Source organism: Papio anubis, chromosome 14, assembly GCF_008728515.1.
Source record: "Papio anubis isolate 15944 chromosome 14, Panubis1.0, whole genome shotgun sequence".
Lineage (NCBI taxonomy): Eukaryota > Metazoa > Chordata > Mammalia > Primates > Cercopithecidae > Papio > Papio anubis.
Window position 1 is genome coordinate 54,608,148 of NC_044989.1, and position 15,296 is coordinate 54,623,443.

The 15,296-nt window shown below is 40.1% G+C and overlaps 1 protein-coding gene and 1 non-coding gene across 3 annotated transcripts in view; one reads left to right on the top strand and one right to left on the bottom strand.

Annotated features, from left to right (window-relative positions):
• ACYP2 (acylphosphatase 2) overlaps positions 1–15,296 on the top strand; it is a 202,758-nt gene that overhangs the window by 50,565 nt on the left and 136,897 nt on the right. The window lies entirely within an intron of this gene.
• On the bottom strand, positions 1,317–1,380 carry LOC116270405. Its single transcript, XR_004178443.1, has one exon. It is a non-coding gene; the product is annotated as a U7 small nuclear RNA (small nuclear RNA).

The following is a 15,296-nucleotide window of genomic DNA, read 5'->3' on the forward strand; positions in this document are numbered from 1 at the left end:
TTCACAGAGCTGATCTGACCTGATCATTAGTGCCTTAGACTGGAGAGGAGACTGGGTGCCAGGAGAGCAAACCAGTCTTCCTGTGAGTTTCCTCCCTACCCCTGCCCCGCCAAGGGAAAGTCAGTGCGTCTTGGACTCTGGATGAAGGAATCTTCTGGTAGGAAATCCAAGGAATATATATGTGTGTGTGTGTGTGTGTGTGTGTGTGTGTGTATATATATAAAATGAATGATTAGTGGCCGTTTTGCAGAGGGTTATCTCTCTAAAAGTCCCAGAAACCCATGTGAGCATATTGAATCAGAGCTATCCAGCCTGACATGTTGCAGAAAACATACTGCCTTAATCCACCAAAACATACTCATGTGACACTGTGATCTAAAAGTTTAAAGTCTTACATTCAGTTTAAACAACCATCCAGCAATATCAGACCCTGGTCCATTGGCTTAGTGATGCATCATTCTTAATGCTCTTATCTGGGTGCAGCCTCAATTACTGCCTGGTTGGTCAGTCAAGGAGATCAAAGTGTGCTCCACTTGGCCATGCTGTTGTCGGAAAGCACCCAGAGGGCTATGTAGTCTCCGATACAGCATGAGCTGATGCATTTGATTGTTACCTGTGTCCTCTGGGCAAGCATTGATTCATTCCACAAATATTATAAAGTATCTGCTATATGTCAGGCAGAGTGTTGGGAACTGTGGATACAAAGATGAGTAATATAGTCTCTGCCCTCAAGAACTTGAGGAGAGATGGATGGGTAGACACAGAAGAGTATACATAGAGAATGAAGCAAGACATGGAGGATTTGATTCAGAAAACTCTTCAGACTGAATAAAGAATTTTAACCTTTGTACAAACTGAGATCCTTCTGTTTCCCTTGTGAATGCCAAGGTGACCTCCATTCAGATACTATGACTTTTAAAAAATTGCTCATTAGCATGTCTGCATCTCCAGGTGGCTGACACATCTGTCCTTGTGAAATATACCAAGCATAGGATAAGATATTCTCTGAATATCTGAATATCAGTTCAGGTGCTTGAATTCGATGCCAAGATGGTTAGTCTACCTTGCTACTCACCTTGAAGATTTCCCATAACGATGGAAAGTTCCTTCAAGATTCTGTAGCAATTTGGCTTTTGTATCCCCCACCTTTCATGCCCCTCACCTCCATTTCCTAGTCTCACATTTGCCACCTCAGTTAGCTGGCAATGCTCATCTCACAAGGCTGACAGATGTAGCTCACAGGCCAGGAGGGCAGCAGGCCCTCTTGATAAAGGACTCTATTTTAAAATTTATTTTAATTTTTCTTTTTGTGTGTGTGAGGTATTTTCCAGTAAAAACCAGAAAACCTGCTGGACAAATTCTGAAAGAGCTGTAACTTTTTTTTTTTTTTTAATGCTTCAGGCAATTCCATTTGATCTGGCCATCACCAAAGCTACTGGTAATCCGTAGGACCCTTCCTCATTACGGCATCTATCGACCTGTGACCTTTTGCCTCCAGCTCTTACTGAACATAAAAAGGCATCCAATGTATCGCCACTCGTTTCCTCAGCAGTCTGCTATATTTAGTTTGTCAAAGTGTTTTTGGCTCTTGATTCAATTATCTAACATGTTCATTATTTCTCCTAGCTCATCAGATGAGAAATTTGATAAGGATCATTTCTATATCATTGTCCAAATAACTGATGACAGCTTTGAACAGGACAGGGCCCAGTAGCACAGTCTAGACAATACCCTCCTCTGTTACATTTATAATCATATCTGAAAAGATATAATGGTGTTAATCTTTTGGACATTGTATTACAAAAAATCTCAAATCCAGAGAAAAGACAGGGAATAGTGTAATACACACATTTAGATTTCACAGTTGTAGTATTTTTCTATATTTGTATCACAAATATTATATAGATGCAGTTTTTTTTCTGATTCGGATAAACTTGCTGTAAGAAACATTTGGGGGAGGAACTATTGAGGCATTTGAATATGACCTGGGTATGAAAGAACATTAAGGAATTAGTATTACATTTGTTCTGTGTTATATCATCATGGTTATGTAGGAAAATGTCTTTATTTTTTATAGCTGTATACTGAAGTATTTGGGTGAAATGTTATGACATCCATAATTTTATTTAAATACTTTGGGCTTTCATAAACAATAATCCAGTGGGAAGAGAGTTATGTAGGAGATACCGAAACAGGTTCAGAGAGAATGGCTAATTGTTTATCAGTCTGTGATGGAACTGTTTTGAGTCTGGAATATTTTGATAAGTTCTAAATAATAAGCCAATTTAAAAAAATTACCACATAATATGAAAGATAGAAATCTTCATCCTGTTCTTGGACTCCGTGCCACCCCAGAGCCTCATTCCATCCCATTTCCCCATCCCAATTATTACTGTAGTTTTTTATAAAAATTGTTTCTATATTTTGATGTACATTTCTCCAAACTGTTCTGTCAAAATACTCATTTTTCTATTGTCTTCAGACAAAACCATGGTATCAAATCTGCCATATCCAGGCCAGGCACAGCGGCTTACGCCTGTAATCCCAGCACTTTGGAAGGTTGAGGTGAGCATATCACCTGAGGTCAGGAGTTCAAGACCAGCCTGGCTAACATGGTGAAATCCCATCTCTATTGGGGAAAAAAAAAAAAAAAAAAAATTCAGCCAGGCGTGGTGGGACGCGCCTGTAATCCCAGCTACTCGGGAGGCTGAGTCAGGAGAATCGCTTGAACCGGGAGGCAGAAGTTGTAGTGAGCTGAGATCACACCACTGCAGTACAGCCTGGGCCACAGAAGGAGACTCCGTCTCAAAACAAAACAAAATAAAATAAAATGGAATTAAATAAAATAATCTGCTATATCCAAATGTCCAATAAAGGAAAAAAGCCACATGAATGGTGAGTTAGAAACCATAAAAAGTAATTAGATATTACCAAGTGAAGTGTTATTAATATAATTCCAGATGCATTACTGGGATAATATTTAGACAGGTATAGTAGAGCCATTATTGTTATATATCAGCTGAGTTATTTTAAAATAGATATAATAGTAGTCATTTAATTAAAGAAAGCCAATGAATTTTAAAAAGAGAGCAGTGAAAATGAATATACAGTATCTCTCGGGAAAATGTAAAATGGATGATAAAACAGGAGCACTGTAGAGGGTGTATTATAGATAACACATTAATTATAATTGTATTAGAAATAGAATTTTAAGTATTGCCATTTCCTGGATAGCTGAGGATGACAAAGTCAAAATTTTTAGTCCATGCTTTCACTTAAATGGCCTATAAAATAGACAATTGAGGTGAAACACTGGTAAGATGAGCCAAAGCTTTATTTTTGGCATCATTTTCCTTTAAACCTGTTGGGATTTGTAAAGCTTGGTTTTGCTGCCCAAAGAGCCGATCAGGAGTGTTAAAGAAGAATTTTTCTGCCTAAATAATTTTGAATGCTATTCTTTCTAAAGTACGTTATACTTACCACTTCCTTTTCCCGCCCACAGGATGGAAGCTATTTAGCAGAGGTTGCCCTTTTTCTGATGACTCCAGTAGATGATTTGAGCAGTGAATCTTCCAGGGCTAATTAGCATGTGTAGTGCCATTGGAGTTGCAGGCTTGCGTTCTTGGGTCCTGGCGTGTTGTTTCTCTTTCTTAGGTCTGATTTTGATTTGTTTCTTTCATGCTTGGAATCCACCCATGAGAGCCTCCCTATCCCCCTTTGGCTTCAATTTCAAATCTATGGATGTTACTGAAATAAATACACACATTCTCACCTTCATTTGGATCCTACATCAAACTATGTGATAAACAATCCTCAGCCTCTGGAATTTTTTTTTTTTAAGAGAGAGGAGGTCTTGCTATGTTGGCCAGGCTGGCCTCATGCAACCCTCCCACCTTGGATTCCCAAAGTGCTGGGATTACAGGCATGATCCACTTCGCCTGGCCAACCTCTAGGAATTTGATGTAAGTCTAGCTACTACTTACCAGCCGTATCCATGTACTCTAGACAACATTTCTGACAAACACCGCACAGGAAAGGCCCATGAAATTTATGTGTGGTTTTTTTTTTTCCCCTAGAGAAAAATACTGCCTTCTATAAGTTAATTTTATTTTTAAATAATTCTAATAATTAATGAAATAATACCTGCATATTAAGAGTCAAACAGTGCTAAAAATATTTAAAAACCAGCACCTCCTGCCTCTTTAACCCATCCCATCCCACTCTTCAACAGTAGTTTTAGTGATTTTTTTGAGTATTCCTCCTAATTTCAAAATTACTGGTATCTCTTATATCATTAACTTTAGATATTATCTAGTGACTTTTTACTGTGATAGACAAATCTATTGATGTCCTATTATGGTAGATGAAGATGTGACTCTTACACTACTCTTTCCTTCCCTCATTTTCCCCATTATGCTTTTATGTGACTTTCGGTTAATGCATCAGCAGTCAGTTTTTATATTTTTAGAACTATGTAAGTTGTGTCCTAAGGTGCCCTCCAGGAGGAATCTGGCTCCAGTTGTTCATTTCTTCTTTTTATTTTGAGACAGACTCTCACTGTCGCCCAGGCTGGTGTGCAGTGGCGCTTTATTGGCTCACTGCAAACTCCACCTCTTGAGTTGAAACGATTCTCCTGCCTCAGCCTCTTGAGTAGCTGAGATTACAGGTGTGTGTCACCATGCCCGGCTAATTTTTGTATTAGTAGTAGAGGTGGGATTTCACCATGTTGGCCAGGCTGGTCTCAAACTGCCAGCCTCAAGCCATCTGCCCACCTCTGCCTCCCAAAGTTCTTGGATTACAGGTATGAGCTACCATGCCTGACCAGTTCATTTCTTCTTTTAGCATTCAGTGATACTTAGTGATACTTGGTTGCCAATTCTAGGTGATAGGAAAAAAGCTTTACTTCCAAATCCTGTTACAAAAATTTTTGTTTAAATAGTTTTTTTGTTTTGTTTTTTTTTTAAATCACAGAATAGACACAATCTCTTAGGCGGTTGGAAGCATATTCATTTCTCCAGCTAGATGGGAAACTCTTGTGGGCAGGGATTGTAATATGACTTCATAAAGAATAGGGATTTTTAAAAGGAAAGGTTAGGATTTGGATAGGCAAAAGGAAGGAGGATATGCTTTATACTTTCGGTCTCTGGACCTTAATATCTGAAGGCCTGGAACTCCTGTAATGAAGTAGTTACGCAGTCAAAGGTGGGAGGAGGGTCTCTTAGCATCTGATTTTACTGCCCTGCAGACCTCGCTGCAGGTCTCAGTCATTCTCCACTGCCTGACACAATCACCTCCTCACTGCCCCTGTGAGGTGCAGCGCCATCCAAGTCCGTCACAGGGAAATGCCAGGGCTCACTTTGTTTATTTACTGGAGTGGCTGGTTGTACTGGGAGGCTATCAAGACTATCGGGAGGGCTGGGCATTTCATACTCTTTGGGCTGCCTTCTGTGTGTATGTGACAGATCCTGGGCTGGGATCTCTGAGCCAGAGCTCCTCTCAAGGTTAACCTTGTACATCGCCCTCCCCATATATGGTCAGCAGGGGAGAGGCTGGAGTGCTTGAGCCAGAGTGCACATTCCCAAAGGTTCATGCTGGCCTTCCTTCGTGTCTGCTGTCCAGCCCCAAATATGACCATTTTAATCTCATAAAACTACTCAGAAGGGCTTCAGACATAAAGAAATACAGTCCACAGGTTTCCTCCCCATACCGAAGATACCAAATGGAATATGGGAATGTTATCAGGGGACAAGCTGTTACCCATCTACTAAGAGCTTTAGTTCCTGATGGCCAAGTGTACATCTTCTCTATTAAGCAAATTTATCTGCCAAAAAGCTATGTTATGCCAAAAAGTTAAGTCCACAAATTTAGGAGACTATCTTGTGTCATTTGTGGTTGTCTAAGAATCACAATGTGGTGTTGGTTGCTAAATATATTATTAACCTGTTTGAGAGCAACTCTGTTGTTTTCTTTGTTCATGAAGGTCAATTTTCACTAGTAGAAGCATTTAACTGGAGGAACTTAGTTTTTTTCCTGTAAGAGCTTTTTTCACCCCTTTCATTAGTAATTCTAAAAAATTTTGAACTGGAAATTTTAATAATAGAGTAAGTAAATCTAAGCTTCTTTGGAAGTTGTACTTGTCAGTTCTATTTTTTGGTTTCTTAGGAAACAAGTTAAAAACGGCTTTTTAGTTCTTAATACCTTTCTAATTACAGTTCTTTCTCCTCTCTAAGGGGCTTTTCTTTAAAAAGGTGCAGTTTTCTTTCCCTGTACTAATTGGAATGTTGGTTTTAAAAATTGATATTCTTGGGTTGGGTGTGGCGATTCACACCTGTAATCCTACCACTTTGGGAGGTTGAGGGAGGAGGATCACTTGAGCCCAGGAGTTCAAGATCAGCCTAGTCACCATAGGGAGACCCCATCTCTACAAAAATAAAAAATACAATTACCCAAGGATGGTGGGATGTGTCTGTAGTCCCAGCTACTCAGGAGGCTGAGACAGGAAGGATCCCTTGAACCCAGGAGTTTGAGGCTGCAGTGAGCTATGATTGTACCACTGCACTTCAGCCTGGGTAACAGAGTGAGACCCTTTCTCTAGAAAAATAAAAATTATATTCCCTCTAACCATGGCCATTAAAAAAATATGTATATAAATATACACGTGTGTGTGTGTGTGTGTATATATATATGTATTTGCTTGCTAAGAGACAAAAGTCAGTTACTTTAGGCAAAGCTTTTAAAATTAAAGATGTTTCATATGATCATGTGCTTTGTTTATTAACACATTTGTACCAACTGAAGTGTTGGCCTTGGTTGAATTTCCTCCTTTTCCCTGATTCATCAAAATTGATGAAATGTCAATCATGCTGACTGATTTTTCACAGCAATGTGTGTAACCTATGACAGTGAAGGGTGTGGAGACTAATTTAGCTTCCACATCTGGAGTGGGAGCAGTATGTAGATGAGTAGAATAAATTGAACTTTACTAATCTCTTTTTTCTTGTATTTAATAAGTTCTCGGGTACATGTGCACAATATGCAGGTTTGTTACATAGGTATACATGTGCCATGTTGGTTTGCTGCACCCATCAATTTGTCATTTACATTAGGTATTTCTCCTAGTGCTATCCTGCCCCCAGCCCCCCACCCACTGACAGGCCCCAGTGTGCGATGTTCCCTGCCCTGTGTCCATGTGTTCTTGCTGTTCAATTCCCACCTATGAGTGAGAACATGCAGTGTTCGGTTTTCTGTCCTTGTGATAGTTTGCTGGGAATAATGGTTTCCAGTTTCATCTATGTCCCTGCAAAGGACAGGAATGCATCCTTTTTTATGGCTGCATAGTATTCCATGGTGTATATGTGCCACATTTTCTTAATCCAGTCTATCATTGATGGATATTTGGGTTGGTTCCAAGTCTTTGCTATTGTGAATAGTGCTGCAGTAAACATACGTGTGCATGTGTCTTTATGGTAGCATGTTTTATAATCCTTTGGGTATATACCCAGTAATGGGATAGCTGGGTCAAATGGTATTTCTACTTCTAGGTCCTTGAGGAGCTGCCACACTGTCTTCCACAATGATTGAACTAATTTACACTCCCAACAACAATGTAAAAGTGTTCCTATTTCTCCACATCCTCTCTAGCACCTGTTGTTTCCTGACTTTTTAATGATTGCCATTCTAACTGGTTGTGAGATGGTATCTCATTGTGGTTTTGATTTGCGTTTCTGTGATGACCAGTGATGATCATTTTTTCATGTATCTGTTGGCTGCATAAATGTCTTCTTTTGAGAAGTGTCTGTTTATATCCTTCACCCACTTTTTGATGGGGTTGTTTGTTTTTTTCTTGTAAATTTGTTTAAGTTATTTGTAGATTCCGGATATTGGCCCTTTGTCAGATGGGTAGATTGCAAAAATTTTCTCCCATTCTGTAGGTTGCCTGTTCACTCTGATGGTAGTTTCTTTTGCTGTGTAGAAGCTCTTTAGTTTAATTAGATCCCATTTGTCTATTTTGGCTTTTGTTGCCATTGCTTTTGGTGTTTTAAGTCAAGTCTTTGCCCATGCCTATGTCCTGAATGGTATTGCCTAGGTTTTCTTCTAGGGTTTTTATCGTTTTAGGTCTAACATTTAAATCTTTAATCCATCTTAAATTAATTTTTGTATAAGGTGTAAGGAAGGGATCCAGTTTCAGCTTTCTACCTATGGCTAGCCAGTTTTCCCAGCATCATTTATTAAATAGGGGATTCTTTCCCCATTTCTTGTTTTTGTAAGGTTTGTCAAAGATCAGATGGTTGTAGATGTGTTATTTCTGAGGACTCTGTTCTGTTCCATTGGTCTATATCTCTGTTTTGGTACCAGTACCATGCTGTTTTGGTTACTGTAGCCTTGTAGTATAGTTTGAAGTCAGGTAGCATGATGCCTCCAACTTTGTTCTTTTTGCTTAGGATTGTCTTGGCAATGCAGGCTCTTTTTTGGTTCCATATGAACTTTAAAGTAGTTTTTTCCAATACTTTGAAGAAAGTCATTGGTAGCTTGATGAAGATGACATTGAATCTATAAATTACCTTGGGCAATATGGTCATTTTCACAATATTGATTCTTCCTATCCATGAGCATGGAATGTTCTTCCATTTGTTTGTGTCCTCTTCCATTTTGTTGAGCAGTAGTTTGTAGTTCTCCTTGAAGAGGTCCTTCACATCCTTTGTAAGTTGGATTCCTAGGTATTTTATTCTCTTTGTAGTAATCGCGAATGGGAGTTGACTCATGATTTGGCTGTTTGTCTGTTACTGGTGTATAAGAATGCTTGTGATTTTTGCACATTGATTTTGTATCCTGAGACTTTGCTGAAGTTGCTTATCAGCTTAAGGAGATTTTGGGCTGAGATGATGGGATTTTCTAAATATACAATCATGTCATCTGCAAACAGGGACAGTTTGATTTCCTCTTTTCCTAATTGGATACCTTTTATTTCTTTCTCTTGCCTGATTGCCCTGGCCAGAACTTCCGCCACTATGTTGAATAGGAGTGGTGAGAGTGGGCATCCCTGTCTTGTGCTGATTTTCAAAGGGAGTGCTTCCAGTTTTCGCCCATTCAGTATGATATTGGCTGTGGGTTTGTTATAAATAGCTCTTATTATTTTGAGATACGTTCCATCAATACCTAGTTTATTGAAAGTTTTTAGCTTGAAGGGCTGTTGAATTTTGTCAAAGGCCTTTTCTGCATCTATTGAGATAATCATGTGGTTTTTGTCTTTGGTTCTGTTTATGTGATGGATTACGTTTATTGATTTGCATATGTTGAACTAGCCTTGCATCCCAGGGATGAAGCTGACTTGATTGTGGTGGATAAGGTTTTTGATGTGCTGCTGGATTTGGTTTGCCAGTATTTTATTGAGGATTTTTGCATCGATGTTCATCAGGGATATTGGTCTAAAATTCTCATTTTTTGTTGTGTCTCTGCCAGGGTTTGGTATCAGAATTATGCTGGCCTCATAAAATGAGTTAGGGAGGATTCCCTCTTTTTCTATTGATTGGAATAGTTTCAGAAGGAACGGTACCAGCTCCTCTTTGAATTCTGGTCGAATTCGGCTGTGAATCCGTCTGGTCCTGGACTTTTTTTGGTTGGTAGGCTATTAATTATTGCCTCAATTTCAGAGCCTGTTACCGATCTATTCAGGGATTCAACTTCTTCCTGGTTTAGTCTTGGGAGGGTGTATGTGTCCAGGAATTTATCTATTTCTTCTAGATTTTCTAGTTTATTTGCATAGAAGTGTTTGTAGTATTCTCTGATGGTAGTTTGTATTTCTATGGGATCGGTGATGATATCCCCTTTATCCTTTTTTATTGCATCTGTTTGATTCTTCTCTTTTTTTTTCTTTATTTGTCTTGCTAGCAGTCTATCAATTTTGTTGATCTTTTCAAAAAAACCAGCTCCTGGATTCATTGATGTTTGAAGGCTTTTTTGTGTCTCTATCTCCTTCGGTTCTGCTCTAATCTTAGTTATTTCTTGCCTTCTGGTAGTTTTTGAGTTTGTTTGCTCTTGCTTGTCTAGTTCTTTCAACTGTGATGTTAAGATGTCAATTTTAGATCTCTCCTGCTTTCTCTTGTGGGCATTTAGTGCTATAAATTTCCCTCTATGCACTGCTTTAAATGTGTCCCAGAGATTCTGGTACATTGTGTCTTTGTTCTCATTGGTTTCAAAGAACTTCTTTATTTCTGCCTTCATTTCATTATGTACCCAGTAGTCATTCAGGAACAGGTTGTTCAGTTTCCATATAGTTGAGTGGTGTTGAGTGAGTTTCTTAATCCTGAGTTCTAGTTTGATTGCACTGTGTTCTGAGAGACAGTTTGTTATAATTTCTGTTCTTTTACATTTGCTGAGGAGTGCTTTACTTCCAACTATGTGGTCAGTTTTGGAATAAGTGTGATGTAGTGCTGAGAAGAATGTATATTCTGTTGATTTGGGGTGGAGAGTTCTGTAGATGTCTGTTAGGTCCACTTGGTGCAGAGCTGAGTTCAATTCCTGGATATCCTTGTTAACTTGCTGTCTCGTTGATCTATCTAATGTTGACAGTGGTGTGTTAAAGTCTACCATTATTATTGTGTGGGAGTCTAAGTCTCTTTGTAGGTCTCTAAGGACTTGCTTTATGAATCTGGGTGCTCCTGTATTGGGTGCATATATATTTAGGATAGTTAGCTCTTCCTGTTGAATTGATCCCTTTACCATTATGTAATGGCCTTCTTTGTGTCTTTTGATCTTTGATGGCTTAAAGTCTGTTTTATCAGAGAATGGGATTGCAACCCCTGCTTTTTTTTTGCTTTCCATTTGCTTGGTAGATCTTCCTCCATCCCTTTGTTTTGAGCCTATGTGTGTCTCTGCATGTGAGATGGGTCTCCTGAATACAGCACACTTGTGGGTCTTGACCCTTTATCCAATTTGCCAGTCTGTGTCTTTTAATTGGTGCATTTAGACCATTTACATTTAATGTTAATATCGTTATATGTGAATTTGATCCTGTTATTATGATGTTAGCTAGTTCATAGCATTGATGGTTTCTACAATTTGGCTTGTTTCTACAGTGGCTGGTACCAGTTGTTCCTTTCCATGTTTAGTGCTTCCTTCAGGAGCTCTTGTAGGGCAGGCCTGGTGATGACAAAATCTCTCAGTAAAGGATTTTATTTCTCCTTTACTTATGAAGCTTAGTTTGGCTGGATATGAAATTCTGGGTTGAGAATTCTTTTCTTTAAGAATGTTGAATGTTGGCCCCCAATCTCTTCTGGCTTGTAGTGTTTCTGCCAAGAGATCTGCTGTTAGTCTGATGGGCTTCCCTTTGTGGGTAACCTGACCTTTCTCTCTGGCTGCCCTTAACATTTTTTCTTTATTTCAACCTTGGTGAATCTGATAATTAGGTGTCTTGGGGTTGCTCTTCTCAAGAAGTATCTTTGTGGTGTTCTCTGTGTTTCCTGAATTTGAATATTGGCCTGCCTTGCTAGGTTTGGGGAGTTCTCCTGGTTAATATCCTGAAGAGTGTTTTCCAGCTTGGTTCCATTCTCCCCGTCACTTTCAGGTACACCAATAAAATGTAGATTTGGTCTTTTCACATAGTCTCACATTTCTTGGAGGCTTTGTTTCTTTTTACTCTTTTTTCTCTAATCTTGTCTCCTTGCTTTATTTCATTAATTTGATCTTAAATCACGATAGCCTTTCTTCCTCTTGATTGAATTGGCTATTGAAACTTGTGCATGCATCATGTAGTTCTCGTGCCATGGTTTTCAGCCCCATCAGGTCATTTAAGGTCTTGTCTACACTGTTTATTCTAGTTAGCCATTTGTCTAACCTTTTCCCCAGGTTTTTAGCTTCCTTGTGATGGGTTAGAACATACTCCTTTAGCTCGAAGAAGTTTGTTATTACCAACCTTCTGAAGCCTACTTCTGTCAAATTGTCAAAGTCATTGTCTGTCCAGCTTTGTTCCATTGCTGGCGAGGAAGCGCGATCCTTTGGAGGAGAAGAGACGCTCTGGTTTTTAGAATTTTCAGCTTTTCTCCTCTAGTTTCTTCCCATCTTTGTGGTTTTATCTACCTTTGGTCTTTAATGTTGGTGACCTACAGATGGGGTTTTGGTGTGGATGTCCTTTTTGTTGATGTTGATGCTATTCCTTTCTGCTTGTTAGTTTTCCTTCTAACAGTCAGATCCCTCAGCTGCAGGTCTGTTGGAGTTTGCTGGAGATCCACTACAGACCCTGTTTGCCTGGGTATCACCAGTGGAGGCTGCAAAACAGCAAATGTTGCTGCCTGGTCCTTCCTCTGAAGGGGCACCTGCCTGTATGAGGTGTCTGTTGGCCCCTACTGGGAGGTGTCTCCTAGTTAGGCTACATGGGGGTCAGGGACCCACTTGGGGAGGCAGTCTATTCTCAGAGCTCAAACGCAGTGCTGGGAGAACCACTGCTTTCTTCAGAGCTGTCAGACAGGGACGTTTGAGTCTGCAGAAGTTTCTGCTGCCTTTTGTTCAGCTATGCCCTGCCCACAAAGGTAGGCTCTGTGGAGGCAGTAGGCCTTGCTGAGCTGCAGTGGACTCCGCCCAGTTTGAGCTTCCTGGCCACTTTGTTTACCTACTGAAGCCTCAGCAATGGTGGACGCCCCTCCCTGTGCCAGGCTGCAGCCTCACAGGTTGATCTCAGACTGCTACACTAGCAGTGAGTATGGCTCCGTGGGTGTGGGACCTGCGAAACCAGGCATGGAAGAGAATCCCCTGGTCTGCTGGTTGCTAAGACCATGAGAAAAGCACGGTATTTGGGCAGGAGTGTCCCATTTTTCCAGTTACAGTCTGTCACAGCTTCTCGTGGCTAGGAAAGGGAAATCCCCCTATCCCTTGCACTTCCCAGGTGAGGCAACTCCCTGCCCTGCTGTGGCTCACCCTCTATGGGCTGTCCAACCATTCCTAATGAGATGAACCAGGTACCTCAGCTGGAAATGCAGAAATCATCCGTCTTCTGTGTTGATTATGCTGGGAGCTGCAGACAGGAGCTTTGGCCATCTTGGAACGGACTTCACTAATCTCTTAGCTCCCTCCTATGCCAAGAGCATAGCTCATGGACCTTGCATTGTGCAAGGGTTACATGTTACCAAACTGATTTCCACTCAGTTACATCTTTTCTCAGGTACTTTAAAGAGGAAAAGTGGGGAGATAGAGAGAAATTTTGCAGATTAATTGCTACTTCTTCTAGGGTGTGAACTGAGAGAAATGGTGCAATCTCTCAGCCTCTTCCCTTCTGATGCTGTGTCGTTTACACTGACCAAGTGGTTATTAATAACTCTTCCATGGCTTTTGCCAAGTTCCAGAAAGATTTGTTCCTGTGTCTGACAATCTATAGAGGAATGAAGAGTAAGCATATTCTTCTGTCAGTCACCCCATTTCCCACCTTCTTGCTTCCCTACACTCTAAGCCTCAGGAGTTCCCTGAGGGACTTCATCTGGAACATTTTACCTATCTTTACATGATAGCCTCCTTCTCATCATTCAGGTCTTAGCTGAAATATCACATCCCTAGAAAGGACATTGCTGGTGTCCCTATCACTTCATTCTTATTTTCACCATAGCACTTACTGTTGTTGGATATTTTCACATCTATTTGTTTATCATCTGCCTCCCGCAGGATTCTAAGCCCCATAAGAATTGAGCCTATATGCTGGCTTGTTCAGTGGTATATCGCCATCATCAAGAAAAGGGCCAGCAGACTTTTTTCTATGTAAGGGATCAGATAGCAAATAGTTCAGGTTTCAGGGGCCAAACATTCTCTGTTGCAACCTCAGCTCTGCCACTATAGCACCAATGCAGCCAAAGACCTATGTAAACAAATGGATGAAACTGTGTCCCAAAAAAACCTTATTAATGGATGCTGAAATATGAATTTCACATAATTTTCCCATGTCGTGAATATTATTATTTTCTAATCATTTAAATATGTGAAAACCATTCTTAGCTTGAGGGTTATAGAAAAGATGAAAGGCAGATTTAGTCTGTGGGTTGTAGGCTATTGACCCTGTTGAAGAACATCGATTTTCTGGCACTTACTGCAAGTTTATTATAATGAACGAATTGATAGAGTGAAAGGTAGAAATTTTACCATGAAGAAATTAATGTATTTATTCCCAAAAGTGGAATAGTAAAATATTCCCCTAAACTAATTCTGAATAAATAGATTATTCTGGAAAGATAAGAATCATATCTTCTCTTTTGATATCCCCCGAATTTGGCCTGGTTAGCAGAGTGTGTGTGTTGCAAATTGAGACTAAACCAATTTGGCACGCATAACTCAGGTTCTTTTTGAGGAGTAAGAATAACTATCAAGGTTTGAGGGAGTGTGTTTAGCTACTCTCTCACAAACCAGCTACCAGGTAATAATAAAAACAAGATTCAGGCAAAACTCAGTCACACATACAAGCTTTATTTTTTGTATTTAAAAAAAAAAACAAAACTGTTAGTGCCTGTAATCCCAGCACTTTGGGAGACCAAGTTGGGTGGATCACGAGGTCAGAAGATCGAGATCATCCTGGCTAACACGATGAAACCCTGTCTCTACTAAAAAAATACAAAAAACTAGCCAGGCGAGGTGGCGGGCACCTGTAGTCCCAGCTACTCGGGAGGCTGAGGCAGGAGAATGGCACGAACCCGGGAGGTGGAGCTTGCAGTGAGCTGAGATCCGGCCACTGCACTCCAGCCTGGGCGACAGAGCAAGACTCTGTCTCAAAAAAAGCAAAAACAAAAACAAACCTGTTAGTTTCAGGGATACATTGGCGGCGGGGGGGGTGGTTCTAGAGATAAATTGCATATCGTGGGGGTTTGGTGTACATAAGATTTTGTCACCCAGGTAATAAACATAGTACCCAATAGGTAGTTTATTGATCCTCACCTTCCTCCCACTTTGCATCTTCAAGTAGGCCCCAGTGTCTGTTGTTCCTTTCTTTGTGTCCATGTGTCCTCAATATTTAGCTCCCACTTAAAAGTGAGGACATGAAGGGTTTGGTTTTCTGTTCCTGCGTTAGTTTGTTTAGGAAAATGGCTTCCAACTCCATCCATGTTGCTGCAGAGGACTTTATCTCATTCTTTTTTATGGCTTTGTATTCCCTGGTATATATGTACCACATTTACTTTATCCAGTCTACCGTGGATAGGCATTTAGGCTGATTCCATGTCTTTGTTATTGTGAATGGTGCTGCAATGAACATACATCTTTATGTGTCTTTGTGTTAGAAAGATTGATATTCCTTTGGGTATGTACCCAATAATGGGATTGCTGGATCA